Source organism: Pleurodeles waltl, chromosome 10 (genome assembly GCF_031143425.1).
Source record: "Pleurodeles waltl isolate 20211129_DDA chromosome 10, aPleWal1.hap1.20221129, whole genome shotgun sequence".
Lineage (NCBI taxonomy): Eukaryota > Metazoa > Chordata > Amphibia > Caudata > Salamandridae > Pleurodeles > Pleurodeles waltl.
In genome coordinates, this window is record NC_090449.1 from 601,377,185 (window position 1) to 601,397,458 (window position 20,274).

The 20,274-nt window shown below is 47.5% G+C and overlaps 1 protein-coding gene across 3 annotated transcripts in view; it reads right to left on the reverse strand.

Annotated features, from left to right (window-relative positions):
• The window catches only part of LOC138261743 (mitogen-activated protein kinase kinase kinase 3-like), a 377,725-nt gene extending 357,807 nt beyond the window's left edge, over positions 1 to 19,918 (reverse strand). For all 3 annotated transcript variants that reach the window (XM_069211063.1, XM_069211062.1, XM_069211060.1), the window contains exon 1: positions 19,459 to 19,918. The gene's annotated coding sequence lies outside the window, so the exon portion shown is untranslated. The remainder of the gene's footprint in view (positions 1 to 19,458) is intronic.
• Between the last annotated feature and the right edge of the window lie 356 nt (positions 19,919 to 20,274).

Below are 20,274 nucleotides of genomic sequence, written 5' to 3' on the forward strand. Positions count from 1 at the left end.
CTCGTTAGTCACAGCAGAGGGCCAATGCTTGGATGGGCATTCTCTCGTTAGTCACAGCAGAGGACCAGTGCTTGGATGGGCATTCTCTCGTTAGTCACAGCAGAGGGCCAATGCTTGGATGGGCATTCTCTCGTTAGTCACAGCAGAGGGACAATGCTTGGATGGGCATTCTCTCGTTAGTCACAGCAGAGGGCCAATGCTTGGATGGGCATTCTCTCGTTAGTCACAGCAGAGGACCAGTGCTTGAATGAGCATTCTCTCGTTAGTCACAGCAGAGGGACAATGCTTGGATGGGCATTCTCTCGTTAGACACAGCAGAGGACCAATGGTTGAATGGGCATTCTCTCGTTAGTCACAGCAGAGGACCAGTGCTTGGATGGGCATTCTCTCGTTAGTCACAGCAGAGGACCAGTGCTTGGATGGGCATTCTCTCGTTAGTCACAGCAGAGGACCAGTGCTTGAATGAGCATTCTCTCGTTAGTCACAGCAGAGGGACAATGCTTGGATGGGCATTCTCTTGTTAGACACAGCAGAGGACCAATGGTTGAATGGGCATTCTCTCGTTAGTCACAGCAGAGGACCAGTGCTTGAATGAGCATTCTCTCGTTAGTCACAGCAGAGGACCAGTGCTTGAATGAGCATTCTCTCGTTAGTCACAGCAGAGGGCCAATGCTTGGATGAGCATTCTCTCGTTAGTCACAGCAGAGGACCAGTGCTTGGATGGGCATTCTCTCGTTAGTCACAGCAGAGGACCAGTGCTTGGATGGGCATTCTCTCGTTAGTCACAGCAGAGGACCAGTGCTTGGATGGGCATTCTCTCGTTAGTCACAGCAGAGGGCCAATGCTTGGATGGGCATTCTCTCGTTAGTCACAGCAGAGGGACAATGCTTGGATGGGCATTCTTTGTTAGTCACAGCAGAGGGCCAATGCTTGGATGGGCATTCTTTGTTAGTCACAGCAGAGGGCCAATGCTTGGATGGTTAGTCACAGCAGAGGACCAATGCTTGGATGGTTAGTCACAGCAGAGGACCAGTGCTTGGATGGGCATTCTCTCGTTAGTCACAGCAGAGGGCCAATGCTTGGATGGGCATTCTCTCGTTAGTCACAGCAGAGGACCAGTGCTTGGATGGGCATTCTCTCGTTAGTCACAGCAGAGGGCCAATGCTTGGATGGGCATTCTCTCGTTAGTCACAGCAGAGGGACAATGCTTGGATGGGCATTCTCTCGTTAGTCACAGCAGAGGACCAGTGCTTGGATGGGCATTCTCTCGTTAGTCACAGCAGAGGGCCAATGCTTGGATGGGCATTCTCTCGTTAGTCACAGCAGAGGGCCAATGCTTGGATGGGCATTCTTTGTTAGTCACAGCAGAGGGCCAATGCTTGGATGGGCATTCTCTTGTTAGTCACAGCAGAGGGACAATGCTTGGATGGGCATTCTCTCGTTAGTCACAGCAGAGGACCAGTGCTTGGATGGGCATTCTCTTGTTAGACACAGCAGAGGACCAATGGTTGAATGGGCATTCTCTCGTTAGTCACAGCAGAGGACCAGTGCTTAGATGGGCATTCTCTCGTTAGTCACAGCAGAGGGCCAATGCTTGGATGGGCATTCTCTCGTTAGTCACAGCAGAGGGCCAATGCTTGGATGGGCATTCTCTTGTTAGTCACAGCAGAGGGCCAATTGTTGAATGGGCATTCTCATGTTAGTCACAGCAGAGGGCCAATTGTTGAATGGGCATTCTCCTGTTAGTCACAGCAGAGGGCCAATGCTTGGATGGTTAGTCACAGCAGAGGGCCAATGCTTGGATGGTTAGTCACAGCAGAGGGCCAATGCTTGGATGGTTAGTCACAGCAGAGGGCCAATGCTTGGATGGTTAGTCACAGCAGAGGGCCAATGCTTGGATGGTTAGTCACAGCAGAGGGCCAATGCTTGGATGGGCATCTAAGCTTAACCATCTCACCTTCCTGAGCAGTTTTGGCGTATATTTTAGGGAATGGGAGGATGCTTGAAAATGTGGGATTGACAAGCATTCTAACCAGCAAAAAAAGTGCCTACTGGTTATTAATAAAAGGGATATAGATAATGGTACACTTCTACGATTTAATAGAATCTAAAAACATGTATCACTTATGAGGGTATAGATTGAATAAAAATGGCGAACTACTCATGAGCTTCTATTTTTCCCAAAAACAAAAAGTTATTTAAAAACTAATTTTGAATAGAGATAACGTTTGTGACAAATATGTTTTCTGCCTTCATGACAAATTTTCTCCTTTAAATTGGCATATCTCCGCTTTGGCTTCTCCCCAGAGCTCATAAAGAGACCTGATCACAGCACAAATAGGCGAAGTCATTTTGGCACACTTGTGAACAGCTGGTGCATCCAAAGTGCAAAGATCACACATTATCCAAAGTCAATTGAGAGTAGCTCATCCAGTCCTGTCTTTTTTCTTTTGTTAGTGTGTCTTTGCCTACCATCAAAGTAGGACCACAAGTGCCAGAATGCAAAGTAATACAAGCCTTTGCAATAACAATATACCAGGCTTTGGCAAGCTGGTGTAATTGTGATTTGTTTTATTATTATTTCAAGCATCTAACACAAAAATAAAAAGAAGGAAAAAAGATAACGAAAATGTTTCTCTGCCTTAACAAGGGGGCACATGATTGCAGTGAAAATGTTAAATAAAAAATAATCATTACTCAAAATTTAAATAGGACACCATGGGTCCATCGAGGAAGGAAGCAGTTGAATTAGATCGTGTATAGAAACTATTTTAATTTAAATGCACAAACATCACAGGAAAATCCGATTCTTGTTGGCGTAAAAAAATGCTACTGATGTTAAATTAATGTGACTGGAAGACAGAATTTAAAAACTGAAGTTTGACAAAAAGGGATAAATAATGGAAAGAATACAGCATTGGAAAAAAGTAACAGACTGGTCCATTACGCTGGGACCAAAGTGTTCCCTTTAGGTAAATGTGAACAGGTAATCAGGAAAAGTGCAATTTTTTTGTGGTTTTATATAATGCAAACTCGACCTTAAGGTACTGGAGTGCTTTACATGAGCACCAGTTACGTTACACAAGGACACATTTATTTTTTGGTAGGCACGGGGAGATTAAGGGTATCATTATGAGTCTAGCGGTCTACTGACCGCCAGACTTGCGGTGGCGGTCGGACCGCCGTAACGCCACGTTATGACCGCAGCGATTGCACTGCGGTCGGACTAACAGGATTAGTCGCCCCAGCGGTCTGGCGGTCCTAATCTGCCATTGCAGCACTGCAAGCAGCGATGCCCTGGGGATCACGACCCCCTTTTCTGCCAGTGATTTCATGGCAGTGCGTAGCACCCTATGCACTACAGCAGTGCCGCCAGCTCTTTTACAAGCCGGAGACAATTCTGTAGGCTGCTTCCCACTGGGCCAGCAGGCGGAAACTGAGGTTCCACTTGCTGACCCAGCAGGAAATTCGTAATGGGCCCAGCAGCCACACTGGCAGCAACCTCCCCTTCGGAACTTCGGTGGACGGACTTTTCCGTCTGCTGAAGTCATAATGAGGTCATAAGTGATTTGCCCAGAATCACAGAATGTTGAGCTGAAACTGAGACTCGGATCTGGTTTCCCAGCTCCAAAGCCGGCAGCTTTAGCCGTTGCGCTACATTCCCTCCCATCATTCACATTGCAAGAGTATCAGTTGCTGACGAGAGCTGACCAGTTATCCCGTGTGGTACGCTGTGGTGGGTGGAACCAAAATATGAATGAATGAGAGAAAACAGACCAAGGCATTAAGACGTTGACCCAGAGGCCCTCTATGTATGCATTTATATATGTATTTTTAATTTATGCGTTTCTAGGTCGAGTCTACCACATGGCACAGCTGAATGGTTGAAAAAGATCTATTATGGGCCTACCGGGAAATTATATTAGGCTTAAAGCTTACCCATTGCTTACCATTGTTTGTCTTTATTGTCATTGTCATTTTCTTGTTTCTTATTTTGACAGCTTGCCTTGGACCACTTGTTCCAGCTTGTGCATGTCCTTACCCTGGAGCACAGCCTCTTTACACTCCTCTTGATTTGGCTGACTTGTGTCCACCCACTACTCACTTTTAGAGAACTTTTTTGTTTGTTTTTTGACTATGTAGTTCATAAGAGTGCATGTGTTTTCCAACTCTCTCCCTGTGACTCCCCCCCCAATATCTCTCTCTCATGTACTACTCCCACACCCCTTAATTCGTGTAGTATGCTCCCTTGTGTGCTTCTCCCTCCACTCCCTATGTTGCTGCTGTCATCCTTCTGTGCTGCTAGCTCTTGTGTTTTTCCTCCACCCTCCTGCGCTCCATATTTTCCCTAGAGTGCCCCACTCCATCATGTACTTCTCTCCTGTGTTCCTCTCTCCCCTGTGCTTTTCTTTCCCCTTCTCTCTTAGTCCTGCAGCCCTTGTTAAGTCTTGGCTAGACAGCGCGGATGCTGTGGTGAAGAGATGTGTTGTGCTCAATCTGTCAGCTACATAAGCTTCCCATTGACTCGCTGCATCGTTGCTCTCAAATCCTTTGTCCGTGTTTATCCACAGCATGAGTGTGTCATGCTTCTTCCCTCTACCAGAGGTAGCATCAAGTATCTGTGTCCATTCACTGCTCTCTTTGGGACCTACTTTCTTCTTTATCTTGCAGCACTCCCTACAAGTGCTCGAGTTTTCACTTGCTCTGTCCTCCGTCTCCTCTTTTTTTAATGCAGCTTTAAAGCTCAAACACCACCCAAAAGTAATAGTGGAGCGCTTTCCGTTACTTTGCATATGGACACATTCATTACTGAAGGCTTTTAGTTACTTTACAGAAGGACATTTATTTTTGTAGGCATAGGGAGATGAAGAGAGTTGCCCAGAATCACTGGATAACGAGCCGATGCTGAGACTTGAACCGGTTTCCCAGCTCCATAGTCAGCAGCATCGGCAGTAATGCCACATCATCTCCTCTTATTTGGCACTGGGAGTAGGGAGAGCATCCTGTTGGGCAGTTCTGTTAATTCCTTTGAAGGGAAGCTGGTGTACCTCATTATAGGACCACTCTGGATTTGGTGCTCTGCAGGAGTATGCCTTACGTACAAGCCCGCAACTCCCGTAGAAGTACAAATGTGCAAATTTGCTTGTATTTTGAATATATAAGATGTCCATTTGTTAAAGTCGAAAGTGAAGAGGGGAGTGCTAGGGTCCAGCTGTTCCCTGCGCCCACCAGTTCGTCATACTGATGTTGTTTGTGGGATCTCGGGCAGCTAGAGTCCCAAATTGTTACTTTTACAAGCACTGGGATCCTGGCCTAGCTTACTTGCCTCACATCATTGCACCTGCCATTCTTGAGCCGTGGCCTGGCAGGGTGGGCAACCTCTGCTGTCTCCAGTGTGCCACGTATAAACCGTGCTGGGGTGCAGTTTTTACTCGGTCTGGCTGTATAAGACAATCCCGCCCTCACTTCTCCCACCCCATGTCCACATCCCAACTTTCGGTGAAGGCTGTCGGAAGAGCTGAAGAGCCTGCGTTGGCATACCCGGGTGCAGTGCCTGGATCCTGCACACTGTGTTTTCTCCATCTGTATTGTAATTGCGTTGCATGCTCGTGCTCCCTGCCTATAATATATACAGTGACTGGGGTGACCAACATGGTGTGCGGTCTTTTGTAGACCTCATCTCATGTCAATATGATGGCTTCTTCAGGAACCTTTTGAAGGACTACCCTTCTATCTGCCCTGGAGTCTGAGGCTACCAACCCTAGTGCTCTGCCTCGAAGGGTGTCAAAATCAAATCTGGAGCACGTAGTTGGTTCACCTACTCCCACCACCCTGCATATAACGTTACACATCATCCAATCACACTTGGTCGTCAATAGAAGCAAAATTCCCACCCACTGCCATGTTTGCGATTATACCCAGAGCTTCTTGAGGGTCCAGCCAGCCTGCCAACGAGACTGCGGCCCTTATCTGTTTACAGTGGTAGCAGAAGGAAACGAGTGACTACTGAAGAGTGGCCCTCTACATAGCGACCTGGGTGCCGGTCAGCGAACAGTTTCTTGGCTGCATGCGGCCCTCGGTGACTCCTATCAAGCCATTACAAGATACTAGCCAGTCCGAAACCCCTTCAAATTTAGTTACTAAGCAGCCTAACTTTCCCTAATTATTCACGATCTTTACGCTTAAATAACACGTTTTAAATTCCCATGCAAAGAGTGTACAGAACATATAAGCCAACTGCTTGCTAGCTATATGGTGCCTTAGAGTGATGCTACGACGTGATTTCTAATTGAGGTTTGTGAGTTGACGTTCAGTCCTCCTTGCACATTGTGCAACTCTCACATTGTTTACTGTAGTTCAGAATTCTTAGTCACTTTTTAACTAGTTTATCTTTGTGCCTGTGCAACAGTGAGATCACTCCTGAAGGGGGGCAGGGAAGAAAAGGTTTCGGATTTAAACGTTTACAGTTCTGCCACAGAGTCCCGGAAATCGAGGATAACTCATGGTTCTCCAGCATAAATTTTGTGCTCTTGGGCTACAAGACTAAAACAAAGCCAAAAGCTCTCACATCACTGAGACCAATTGGCTTTGCCAACGCTTGTTTAACTTTGCACTTTCACACAAAACTACCCTCATTCTTTTATTCATTGATCATAGAGGCGCCAACCATCGTCAGTCAGTAAAAAAAAAAAAAAAATATGGCACCTGCTTCATTCTGGTGGCATACGCCTGCATGTGATACATGCACATGCCAAGGGAAAGACAACTGGTAAGGGCATCCTTCTGTTTTTTCCTACTTTTTTTTCTAATTGATGTTGCACAGCATCGGATGAAAAGGCATTTTATTCCTTCCTCAAATGCTGTGGAGAAGTGTGGCACAATGGTTAGAGCGGCAGACCCTGATGCAGAGATCTGGCCCGGGACCAGGGTTCAATTCCCACCTCAGCGGGTCTATAATTCTCCCCTTTGATGGGTCGCACTCTGTAACTCTGGGCAATAGCTTGCTTAATCTCCACAATGGCCCTCACAGCGCTTGGATGCCTGGGTCTGTCCAGGAGTGGGCGCCTCACAGGGAAAAGCCAGGAGGGGTTCCACAGCGGTATGCGTACAGCGCCTTCAGACCCTAACGGGTGAGTAGTGCGCTATACAAGTGTGAAGTTTTCAGTTTTACATCACGAAAAGCCATTTCCAAAGCCCATAGATCCTAGTGATACGAACTATTGGCTTTGCAAATGCTCATCTAGGTATGACGTTAGACAAGACATTTTCAGTTTAAAAATATATATATATATATATATATATATATATATATATATATATATAATAATAATATATGCTCACTCATAAGGGCTTTACAGCATTCTTCATCCGTTGTTATGTTGTTGTGTCGTTCCTATTTTATTCCACCTACTACAGCATACAGCATAGGGCAATGGGTCAGTTCAGCGACTGGCTAACTTCACAGAGACAGCATTTTTCTCCATCACAAGGTTGGCATCCACACACAAGTAGTTCCCTTCAGTGTCAGGAAATACTATGGCTATGTGTGCTTTTTTAGACCAATAATTTTGGTTTTAGCCAAGATTTTGTGTTATACTGGTGAAGGCCCGACAGCTCACCCACCAATAAGGTTTTAGAAAAACAAAAACAAAAAAAAAGCATTGACAAACCAAAATGATGGCAGCGAACACCAAACTTGTTCGCTTTGTCAATGTGTATTTGATTACATGAGTTGGTCGAGACAACTGCAGATGTTTCTAAGCCAAACCTAACATCAGATCTGAATGAGCTTCTCACTGCACCTCTCTCCAAATGCTGTAACTCACTGTAAAATCTTGAGCGTGGATAACCTACTTCTATGATGCTATGTGATAATGACCTATGGCCTTGTATTTTATACTGATGTCTTTGGACTCAGAAGACTCATTTTATAATCCTGGCTTCCCCTCTTGATGGGATTGAGTGATTATGGGTTTATTACATCTGCAGTCCACCTGTTACTTTAATTGCTAAAACTGTCAGCACAAAAACAATATCAAGCACTAAATAAAATAGATAATATTTACACTGCCAATTTGTGAACACTAAGTTTAACTGAATACCCGTGAACCCTTGGAGTTAGAGTTAATAAAAGCATTGGTAAAGCCAATTGGTTTCACCTTTGAGAAGCGTTAACAGAAATGTTGTCTTTCCAAATGCTTAACAGCATCAGCAAAAATGTTTTTTTGCTGATGCGGAGGAGTATCAGTAAAAACAAAACAACTACAACACAGAACCAAAATGATGACGTATGTGCACACCAGCGTCGTGAAACATTAAGGCATGTATCATGAGGCTACAGCTAATAGACGAGTTGGGGTGGAAGAGCAACAGGCACAATATTGGGGATGGGATGTGAAGGCGGAGACATCAAGAAGACACCTGTACTCCCATGGAATGATGACAAGCAAATAAACAAGAACTAGTAAAGCCAATAGGTCTGGGCTTAATATATTGATACACGTAGCATTAACCCAGTAGACTGAGACACACAAGAGGGCTCTGGCAGAAGAGGGCAGACAGGGCTGTAGTTGTAAGTTGCCCATCACGCAGTTCAGTGCAAGCACTCAAGCGTGTGGCAGTCCATCTAAATAGCCATAGCAATAAGTGACAGGTGAAGTATGTGCTCAGCAAAGACATGACTGGCAAAGTCTCGGGCCCATAGATAAAAAGGCTGGTTGAAGAAAAACAATGTTTGAAGGGACTGACCAAAAGCACCTTCTCTCCATGTATATTGTTAGCAATAGTTTTTAAGTCGAGTCCGCAAGCACTTTGACCTGTTGTAAGTATTGTGGGCTTTTAACCACACCCACTGCATGCCCATCACACTCACTTGTTCTTGGGTTTGCCTTTCAAAATGTCTTTATTATCATTGGTAAATGCTTTACGTTAGCCTCTCCTTGGAACAGTTTTGGTACCACCTTACATGGATAATTGTATGAATCCAGATTCCAATTAACTTCTTTTTGTGTCTCTCCTTCGCACTCATGCTCATGGCGTCTGTGGCGCTTTGAATCAGCTTGCTTACGTCAATTGTTTTACTTTTCATTTTCAATTAAAGTGACAAAAAAAGTCCAGTTAGGAATTTACAACGCAAATAGCTCTAACTCGAGCAAATGCGAGACCTATTGCATTGCAAATGCGTTTTTGTTTGACAGCTTTACTCTAAAAAAACAGAACTAAAAGCATGCACGTCAATTCACCAAAATGCTCTGGATAGCAAAAGTGACATCACACGCCCTTTGACCTTCATCTTCACTCACACACACATACTGTCACATACACACTCTTACATAAACAAACTCTCACCTGCAAGCACGCACGCACACAACATACATTTAAAAAGCATTTTTTATTCTACTTCCATCAGCTGCCAGGGAAAGACATAAATCAGCTAACTGAACTCCGATTTTATTATAGTAATAGTAAAAATATTATATATATATATATATATATATATATATATATATATATAATCCACTCTATTAGTGTAATGAAAAAAATGACAATACAAAGAAGAGTGCAGCCCCAACTGACATCCATAAATCGAGCTGTCTATATACTCCTGGCACATATTTTGCCCCCTCTGAGGCCAGGGGTCACAAAGGCAGTGCCAGGGGTCACAAGGGCCAAGCCAGGGGTTGCAGCTGTGACCCCTAAATGACATCCATGACTAGAAGGTAGTTTCTTGAATGTACAAATGGAAGTAATGGAAGGATAGAGTCATCCAATCAGAAAATGGTAAAGAAGCAATACTCGGAGGTGGGACAAACACAAGGAGGGAAGTTATTGAATAAGAAGCAAACAAAGTGATTGGCTAGCAAGTCAATCAATGATAAACAATAGGTGACCCAAGCCCCCCTGTATGTGTTGGTATTGTACAAAATAAGCGTTTTGACAGTATCAGCTGAAGCTGTCTGCCGGCAAGACCTAGAAACAAGAATAACAACAATGGAGGGCCCTGTGGAGAGCAGACACAGTTTAGTCTCTCCACAGGAGACTTCGGGAGGGAAGTGAGTACAGGAGGGCTGGTATTGATGGGGAGGTACATGGGGGAGGGATAAAGGGTTGTGTATACATAGGGGGAGTTAGGAAGGGAACGGCCTCTTCCTTGCAGGCCCACGGCGCGTTAAGAAGTTTGGCTGGGGTGTTTTCAGGCTGCATGTACTTCACAGTGAGCATGGCGGGGGCCACGATGCAGAGGCTGTGTGGGCCGTGCTTAGCGTCCTTGGTGAAGCCGGCCGGGCCAACCTCCTCGGGCCTGGTGTACTCGACCAGGCGTGGGTCGGAATGGGGCACCCTACGTGCTCCGCGGCTGGCGGTGTGGCAGTGGCGGTTGCGGCATGCTCCTCGCTGAGCTGCGCACCGCGCAAGCAATCAGCTGGGGGAAATACAAGCAGCACATCCTCTCCCCCGATGTCAGGAGCGGGCCTGCGTACGGGCCCAAAGTGAGGAGTGGAGCAGATGAGGAGGAGGTGGGGCACCAAGGCAAGCGACACTCACCAGGCCCTGTGGGAGCCTTTCAGTGTTCAGGGGAGGCAGAGCAAGACCAAAAGGAGGGAAGGGCAGGCACTGGAGGGGAGGATTCACAGGGAGTGCAGAAGATGGGTGGCACCCCTGGGCAGAGGAGGAGCAGGGGAAAACCCAAGCCAGGTAGAGGGGCCAGGTAGGCTGAGTCAAAGCCTGGGTGCCGACAGGTTAGCAGGGGTATGGAGGGCCAAGGGCAGGCAGCAGAGGGTAGTGTGGGTCACTCAGGCAGGGATCTTATAGGTGCTACGCAAGGGCAGTCAGGGGGCACGGACTGGTCCACTGTGGACACCGAAGCCAAAATTTTGTGAGCAAAGGCAGGCGGTTGCGAAGGTAGAGGAGAGGTGGGCTTTGTAGGGAGAGGGAGGAGGCCTTGGGTAGAGAGCAGCAATTGAAACGCAGTCGGTGGGGAGGGCTTTGGGGGTGATGAGGATGCCGAAGTGAGTCAGGGAAGCTGGGTATGGGTTCCCCACAATGGGAGCAGTAGGTTTCAGGAGGCTGGTACGGCCGGAGGTCAGGCCACGCGCGTGGCACCCTTGGCACAGATGGCCTGGAGAGGCAGGGAGAGAAAAAAAGTCAGCCGTAGAGGCTGGCAGAAGGACGGCAGTGCCAACGGAGAGCAAAACAACCTCAGAACGTTGGTCTGAAGAAATAGAGGGGTCTCCGGCGGCCTTCTCTACGGTGCAGGAATGGGACAGCAATACATATGGCACACGCCATGGGGGATGGGCTCCGGAAGAATGATGTGCTGCAATGGATGAAAAGGGTGATGATGATGGCAGGTGTGAGATAGACGATGATGAGGTGGAGCTTGATTATGAGGATGATTTGGACGAGTAGAAAGAAGGGCAGATTCGAGATGGTGAGGTGAGAGGGGAGAAGGGGAGGGAAAAAGGATGCAAGAGCGGTGCAACCCCCTCTTCAGCTTCTGTTTTACAGGTCCCTCAGGCTGGCGTGTGGACACCAGAGGCGTCGCACAAGGAGGAGCGTGGTAGCAAGATGGCGAAAGGTGCGGGGGCCATGGAACCTTGGCTGAGAGGTAAGGGCGATTTGTGATCTCTATGGGGCGCAGCGCCAGCCATGTCAATGGCTTGTATGCACAAGTCAGTGGGGGTAGGGAATTTTTCTGTTCATGAGGAGCCTGGAGCAGGCGCGGCACTGGTTGATGATAGTGCAAAGACGACTGACAAAGGGACGGAGGCGACTGGTGAGGATGGGGACAAAGCCCAGGTAGAAGGGGCTGAGGTTGAAGGTAAGGACATATAAAACGGCTCCCATATATGGGTTTAGCGATGCCCGTAGGTTCTCACGTAGCGGTCAAGACTAAGGCTAGAATTTGGCGGCATGAATATGTGGACGTTTTCAAGCTCTTGCACAGGGACATTCAGGCCAAAGAGGGATCTAAAGAGGAGGAATGGGAATTGGCAAGGATGCCCAGGGTGCCAATAACCATGGACAACCAGACCTCGGCATTCTTGATATATGCCAGCATTTATTGCGAGAAATATCCGGATAGGGCTATACCGTTGTTTAGGTATATGGACATTATCTGCAAGGCCCAAATGCATTTTGGGGGGTTTGAGTGGCTCAGTTACGACGAAGAGTTTAGGGCAAGAGTGAGCATCAATCTGGATAAGCCTTGATGTGGATCCTGAACTGTGGAAGCAATGGATGGACTCCTCACACTCAGCAGCATCCACACATGTTGCTAGCGGTTTGCCTGTAGTATATAAGCCTTTTCAGTCATGTTCCGCTCAGGGTGGGGTGGGTACAACGCAGCTATTCCAGTCTCCTGTCTCAGGGGCCTGCTGGAATTTTAACAAAGGTTTCTGCTCCAGACACCTGTGTAGATTCAAACATGAATGTTCGAAATGTGGGGGTAGACACCCGGTTATGCAATGCTTTTTGCTGCCCAGCCTGGTGGAGCAGTGGAGATTGGCCAAAGGTAGGGGGATGCCTGGCACTCCTGCGCCAAAGGGCTCCTTCGCCAATTAAGTTGGAGAGCCTGTTGCCTTGGTTGCACATGCACCCGGACGTGGACATCGCGCGAAAATTGGAATGGGGTTTCAAGGAGGGGTTTTGCATAGGTTCCCAGGGGCAGACAGTGAAGAGGTTGTTGGACAATTTGCAGTCCGCCAAGGAATTGCCACAAGCGGTGGCTGCGAAAGTGTTGAAAGAGGTGTTTGAGGGCAGGATTGCGGGTCCATTTTATGACTGGCCTACGGAGAATCTGATGATTTCACCTTTGGGTGTGGTCCCTAAAAAGAGCAAAAGGGAATTCCGCCTTATGCACCATTTGTCCTGGCCGGAAGGGGTGTCGGTGAACGATTTCATTGCGCAGGAGAACACACGGGTGGTATATGCCTCAGTGGACGATACCATTCGGCTTGTTCGTGGATGTGGCAGAGGAGCGGAGTTAGCAAAGTGTGACATCAGGGCAGCTTTTCGGCTGTTGCCTATACATCCTGAGGACTTTGCCATGCTGGGGATGCAATTGGACGGGGAAATCTATGTGGATCAAGTGATACCTATGGGTTGCGCCGTCTCATGTGCACTGTTTGAGGCTTTCAGTACTTTCCTGCAGTGGGTTTTTGTCAAGGTGAGCGGCCTTTGAGGGGGGGTGATGACACATTATCTGGATGACTTCCTTCTCATTGGACAGTCAGGTTCTGATTCATGCAGGAGGGCTTTGGAAGAGTTTCAATGACTGGCTCAGGAAGTGGGCATTCCTTTGACTCCAGAAAAACAGAGGGTCCCAGTAGGGTTTTGACATTCCTAGGGATTGAACTAGACACTGAGGCTTTAGTGGCTGGATTGCCGGCAGGGAAGGTGGAGGAGATTCTGATCTTCCTGAAACAAGTCAAGCCTTTGCATAAGATTGAACTGCGGATGGCTCAACAGCTCCTGGGTTTCCTTAATTTTGCATGCAGAGTGATTCGGGGGGCAGGACTTTTTTCAAGCACAAGGGTCTGGCGATGTCAGGCGCATATGTCCCACATCAGAGGATTCGCGTCTCAGTAGGCGTGTGGGAGGATATCAGAGTGTGAGAGTCATTGCTGATGAACTTCAATGGGGTGTCAATGACTTTTCAGGATGAGGACACGATTTGGCAAGTCCAGATATTTTCGGACGCAGCAGGGGCCTCCAGTTTCTGACTATCCTGGGATGTTAGGTGCCGCGCGGGAGAATGGCCAGCACAGTGGCTGGCTCAGGGCAGGAGCATTGCAGTTTTGGAAATGTTTCCGCTGCTGGTGGCTCTGACAGTGTGGGGTGACGAACTGGCTAACAGGACAGTGGTATTTCATGTGGACAATATGACAGTTGTGGATCTGGTCAACAGACAGAGGGCAAAGGATCTGAGGGTATTGAAGCTACTGAGGAGTTTTATGCTTCAATGTTCAACTTTCAATATCATTTTCAAAGCGGCGCATATTCCGGGGCGGAACAATGCTATTGCAGATTCCCTATCTCATTCACAGTGGCAGCGGTTTCGCAGTTTGGCACCAGGAGCAGATCAGCACAAGACAGCGGTCCCGGCAGACATTTGGGAATGGGGGCATGATGATCATTAGACTAGTGGAGATGTCCTTAGCAGAATCCACTCAGAAGAGTTATCGACTTGCATGGTTGGAGTTTCAGAATGTTTTACGTTTTGAAGGGGATTTTTGGGTACAGGGTAGGGGCACGTTGGAGTCCCGGGTGTTGCGTTTTGTATTGTTCTTGATACAAAAGAGTTTGGTGGTAAGTTGGCGGGTGTTTCCTTTTATGGCCAATTGTTTTTTGTTAGTGATCTGGCAAAGGATGATATTTTGGGAAGGATGTTGAAGAGCTGGAGTAAGATCAGACAGGGGACTGGCAAGGTGTAAGAAATTATTACTTTCGATTTATTATTGGAACTGCTGCACATCTTACCGGTTTGTTGCACAGATGCGAATGAGCTTGCTTTATTCAGGTAATGTATGGTGTGGATGTTTTTTGGGGCATTCCGGGTGTCTGAACTTTTGGGTGTTGGACGGGACGGCGGCGTGCCAATGGAAGAAGTGTGTTTGCAAGGGTAACGCTTAGGCATCTGTCTTCCGAAGTCAAAGACTGATCAGGTGGGGAGGGGAAAATGGGTGTGGTTGTGTAGAGGAGGGGCTCCTGCTGCATGCCCGGTTTCCGAGTGGGTGGGTTGTAAGTCCCGGGGGGGAGGTACCCGTCGGTGTGTTTAGTCACATGGATGGGTCAAAGCTCACAGCATTAACGTTGTTGTCGGTATTGCGGATAGCGCTACGGCGGATCGGGAGACAGGTGCAGTGCTTTGCTACTCATTCTTTTCAAATAGGGGTGGCAACAGCAGCGGCTCATTGGGTTGGGATTGGACGCAGATCAGGCTATTGGAAGATGGTGCTCACAGTGTTGTGAACGTTATGTGCGGGCTTGATTGCGAGAGCGGCTTTGGTTGTTGGACCTTTAAGGGGTTGTGCTTTGGGGTGGGGAGAATGGGGTTGGTATGTTTGTGTATTAACATTTGTTCATCCTACAGGTTGTGTGCATGGCCCGAGGTCTTTGAAAATGGTAACTTGGTTGGTCTGGCATTCGTTCATACACTGGGCGGCGAAGTATGCAGAGCGGCAGATTTATGGACGTTCCTTAGGACTGCCGAGCAGCCGTCACGAGGTTTTGCAATGAGGGAAGAGCGGAATGAGGTGGGGCGCCTTACTTCCTTTTTTAACATCTAGGATTCCGAACTGGGGATGTCTGGATCTTCTACTGTTACACCTGGGGGAGAATGATCTGGTAAGGCTCTCTGGACTCACCCTACTGCAACATATGCAACGTGCTTTGGATTTGCTCCATCAACAGCTGCATGGCACATGCATAGTGTGGACTGAGTTTGTACACAGGAGGAAATGGAGAGGTGCACTGAAACATGGGGCTATGGAAACGGTGCGAAGGAAGCTAAATCGGGCAATGAGGGTTTTCTGTTGGGCTCATGACATCAAAGTACTGAAGCATGAAGGGATTATCGAGGAAGAAGCGGGCTATTCAGGGATGATGGTGTGCACCTCTGAGCTGGGTAATGCATATTATCTTACGGAGCTTCGCTTGATTGTGGGGGTTTGTGGGGCAAAAAGATGTGGCTCCCAGAGTCTGAGTAAAGGAGTGCAATATTGCAGTGGGTTCTCTGGTGGGGCAGCAAAGCACCTAAAGGGTTTGTGCTGGGTGGCAGTAGAAGGGTGGGGGGTGAAGAGCCAGATGCGGGCCTGGCCACCCTTTAGGGGGGGGGGGGAAGAAGTAGGTCAAGGATAGCAGTGTGGGGGGATGCCCGAAGCTGGCTGGGGATGAAAGGTTAAAAGGGGGATGTGTGCGCATGGAAGTGGAAGATGGGTGAACAAAGGGAATGTGAGGGGAATGTGGGGAAAGGAAGACTGGGGGAAAGTTTCAAAGGGTGGGGTTTAAAGGTTGGAGTTGATTTGATCATGTTAAAATGTTATGTCGCCAAATGCAATCCTGTCCTAAATAAATGGCCTTTTACATTATGATAAACCTGTGTCACTGAGTGTGCACTGATGACTAATATGTAAAAGGACATTATGCTGTAGCTTTCAGTGTTATCTTCTCAGGGTACAGCATGAAGTTGATTTTCCGCATGCCAAAGAAATCTTCCACTATTCCGCCAACACCCAAGCCCTGTACTATTCAAACATTAACGCCCAGGCTTATCTCCAAAAGCGCTCTTCATAGGCAAATAAAGAAAAGAGATTTTACAGAAAGACATAGGCGTGTCCCGTTCCATACTGCAGTGCTGCAAAGGTCGCAGGGGTCAAGGGGTGCGGGTGGGTTAAAATAGCAGCTGTTCTAACTTGAAGGTAACTGGGTGTTTTGTTTTGAAAGACATTTCAAAACACATGCAGCACTTTCCAATGACAGCGGTCATGCTTCGTCGATAAACAGAGCCATGTATAGTTCACATTCAACCATTCTTCTGAACGATACCCTTGATTAATTCAGAAGACCTACACCTTGCCTTTTTTTATCTATTTTAATTATTTGTCCTTCTAGAAAATCGACAACGGCCAATACTTTTCAAAGTTGGATTCCCCCCTCCCTCAGCCCCTTTCTGCTGCTTCGGTGTTAGAGAGCTTCACGGAGGTGAGGAACGAAAAATGACAAATTGTGGACAAATATGCCTTATTTTCTTTACTGCATTATGCTCTTTAAATTTTGGAGTACAGTGAACGTTTGGCAGTCCCCATGAACAGCACCGCACCGTAGTTCTTTAGAACAGCGCTTCGTACCAGTGGCGCAGAATTAGTGCACTCTGGTGCTAGGGGCGTGGCACTGTAAATCCCTAGGTGCGCTTCACTAGTGGGCTTGAGGTATCATGAATGTGGTGGTGGTGTGGGGTTGCTGTGGTAGCCCACTATCACAAACGCGAGACCAGCCGCACTGCACACCAAGGCCTTGCAGGGCAGTGGTTGGAGTGGGGTTAGCGTGATTCACGTGTTGCTGCACGGCCAAGGCCGCACTGTGTTGAGAGTGAACCACGCTAAGGTTGGTGCCCTATAACGGATGTGCTTGTGGCGCTGCAAGGCCAGAGCTGCACTATAACGGGTGAGGACCGTGGCGCTGCACTCAAGATCTCTGCACACGGCCTGGTGAGCTGCCAGCGCGGCCTTGCCGCGCTTCCTGAGGAAAACAAACACAATCAGGTCCAGACCAGATCTGACTAAACCCACATATCATCCCAGTATTCCTCGGGCACTCACTCATTTGATTTGGTTATGTCGAATATAACTTTTTTTTACACTAATATCGCCCTCCGAGGCTGGAAAGGAGAAGCAAAGGAGGTGGACCTCTCCAGAATGCCCCAGGGACTCACATGCTCGGTGCTCCAGCGAGTGAAAAGTATGAGTGCGCCTGGAAGCCGGGCTCCAGAGGAGCACTATTCTTAACAAAACGCATAAATAAATAAACGTCGCTATGAAATGCATTTGGCCTGTTTCTAACAAATAGGGGTCGCTAAGTTAACACTATTCATACATTTAGTCAAAGTATTTCTAACAATTACCCAAAGAGAAATATGCACCCCATTCTCTGGCACCACAAAGTAATCTGGAAGGGCCTGAAGAAGAGAGGGTGATTTGAAAGACAGCAAAAAGAATCTATTTTTATTTACTGTGGAAAAGATGCTATCCAGTAACACTCAATGCCTCTAGGTTAAATAATACTCAACCAAAAAAAGGTCAAAAATCCAATAAGGCCTATGCCAAAATGCCTTAATAAAATGTAAATTAGCACTTGTATAGCGCACTACTCACCCGTTAGGGTCTCAAGGCGCTGTACTCATACTGCTATGGAACCCCTCCTGGCTTTTCCCTGTGAGGCGCCCACTCCTGAGCACCCCCAGGGTGAAGCCAGGCATCCAAGCGCTGTTGGGGCCGTTGTACATCTGTGACGTTGCCCGACAGCTCAGAACCAGGAGGTAGTGGAACCAAACAAAGGTGGTGGGGATCTTAAAGGGCTCTTCAACAATTATGTTTAACTCTATCATAATTTTGCCCTTATTTCACTGTAAAACGGATATTCTTTTTAATTCATTTTCTAATAAAGTCTTCGCATGGATTGGGAATGGGGTTAAACGCAAAAGTTGAGTCAAAAAGACCAACTAGTTCTAACACCCTTTCGGAAACCATGGGGCAAGGATGCATCGATGGTTTATCTTCGTTTTACAGCGTAAAGAAAATGTTTTATTACTTTGGTGTTTAGCAAGCAGCCCAAGTCTCCTTGAGTGTCACAGATTTCCATCAATTCGAAACCCACCTCCGGGCCAGAACGAAAGAGCGATATCACCATGAAAATGTACAACGTTTCTCTTAAATATTCACACACCACAGTAAGTCACACCGTTGTTGTCAACAGACATAAACTGTCGGACTAAGATCAAATAATACATTAAGTAAATAAAATAATACTTATCTCCTACTATGTCCTTTCAGTTACTTTCCTGAAAAGCGGACTTTCCGCTTTTATAGTGTCAATATGCCACACTTAAGCCCTTCATAGCGCTGCGAAAGACTATACACATACAGAAACACAACAAACTGCGGAATTCAGGAAGGGAAGAGAAAGAACACGGTGCATAGGGGACACAGTACGGAGTTACGAGCTTGCTCAACATTGTGTTGTGATTCACTCCAGATCTACAGAGATTACTCGAAAGTGACGTCAGAAAAATGCCCTTGGGCAAAGCTGCTAAGTGGCCCAATGACGTGTGTGGCACCTTATCCACTGCGGCTCTTCAGCGAACAACTGTTTGATGGAACTCGAGGGCCCACGCCTACAATCGGAAATCTTAAACTACAAGTTCCAGAATGCAAAGTATGTGTGGCTTACACGCAAGAATGGCATTGGATGTCACTTATGGCCGCGAGCCATGTTCCAGATCCAACTAGTCACCCTCTATTATCCCACCAATACAGACACGCGGCGCATGTGAGATGTTAATGCATTTCTCATTTTGCAGCTCACAGAAGCCTGCATTTTGGTATTTGTAGTTTATAGTGGTACATGCAAGAAAATAACGCGACACCGGGAATTTAAATGCAACAAATGGTTAAACACGGGGGAACTCAGGAACCCAAATTATAGCAACACTCAGAGGCTGTATGCCCCAGCTCTTACTGTCCAGCGGGGGCATTTATATCATGAGAGCAGCAGGTACATGCGCTCCGATGTGCGGGAGGCCCTCCCGCTCACCAACTGTGGCTATTTCACAACCCCAAAGGACCATATAGCTCAGATTATCCTTGCAGGCGTAATGCCCATTGTTGCAACCTTGCACACCAATGCTGATCAGTGTGGCCCGGAAGCTTCGTTTAAGGCGTGCACCGTGACGTCACAACTCACCCCTGTCACCGCTGCTGCTGTCGCGACTTCGAATACATGGGGGTCCTCCACGACAGGGGATATCCCGCACGACCACAAAGTAATCCAGCGAGAGCCTCCTCGCCCTCGCTCGCCTTTTCTGTGTCGGAGACAGTTCGCCCCTTCGAGCTGTGGCTCCCAGGCTCTGCTCACAACATCCTTCCATTAAAGTCCATAATTCGCCACAATCGCTGGTCTGCACGCACGTACGGGGAAGTTCAACGCCTGCGCCAAAACCCAAGCAACACGGTGTATCCGCAACTCCTGTGCAACAACTGGACAAAATGACGCTTTTCTTAAAAGCAGTTTTGGGGGAAAAAGCTGGAACGTTTTTTTCAGGATACAGGAAAGAAAACAAGAAACTTTCAGCCGAACTATTCGCAGCAACAGGCTGCCTGGAAGTTAGTGTGATGTCAGCAGGCACACAGCAACAGGAAACAGTGATGACAGGAGACAGACCGGGGGGAGGAGGAGAGGCTGGTCTGTGGTCCAAAAGGCAGCCATTCAGGCAGAAGGGGAGTGTACGGGCGGCAGTCTCTGTGGAGGCAGTGCTACCGTATGCTGGGAAAAGTAGTTTCTCTGTTGTGTGAAATTGAAGCATCGTACCTGCTTGCTATAGTCTCTTGCGCGTGCAGAAGCGAGTTACATTGCCCTGGCTGTGAAGAGCCTTCATGTCATACCTGCTACAGAATTTCACCCGTCCTGGCTTTTAGTTAAACGCGCTTTGCGTTGTGGACTTACAGTTTAGCATTTCCAATCACAAGCATGTAATTGAAAGACGAAAAACGCAAATAGTTA